A 446-nucleotide genomic window follows, 5' to 3' on the forward strand; every position below is an offset into this window, starting at 1 on the left:
GGAAAGAGGCAGCATGCATCAGGACTCAGAAAGGCATAAACACAAGCTCCTGAGAGGGCTGAGCCTGGCCAGGAGAGGCAGAAAGGCTTACAGGGCAATTGGGAGGAAAGTACCGGATGTGAGGTTCACATGTGGCCTAAAGGGACAGGAGGTGGAGGGACACAGGGGCAAGGAGAACTGGAAGGGTAAAGTCTGGCATTGAGGGACACAGCCAGAATGGTGGGAGGAGTGCCTGCCCTTAGTCACTTCTGCCATGTGTCAGGGCAGGATGGTACCAGGGTTGAGCTTCTCTGCTATGAAATGGGGGAACGGTCATGTGCCAGAACTGTCCTGCCCTGGCTCTGTGCTGCACTAAGGGGTGTCCCCTCCCTTGCTGTTGAAGGGGGCCATGTCCATCTGGTGACTCCCTACTCTCTGGGACAGGGGTCTTGTCCTCCAGGCTCACC

At 57.0% G+C, this 446-nt stretch overlaps 1 protein-coding gene across 2 annotated transcripts in view; it reads right to left on the reverse strand.

Moving 5' to 3' along the window:
- The window catches only part of COL2A1 (collagen type II alpha 1 chain), a 34,354-nt gene that overhangs the window by 1,730 nt on the left and 32,178 nt on the right, over window positions 1–446 (reverse strand). The window lies entirely within an intron of this gene.

The sequence above is a fragment of the Tupaia chinensis genome, unplaced genomic scaffold, assembly GCF_000334495.1.
Source record: "Tupaia chinensis unplaced genomic scaffold, TupChi_1.0 Scaffold145870_1, whole genome shotgun sequence".
Lineage (NCBI taxonomy): Eukaryota > Metazoa > Chordata > Mammalia > Scandentia > Tupaiidae > Tupaia > Tupaia belangeri.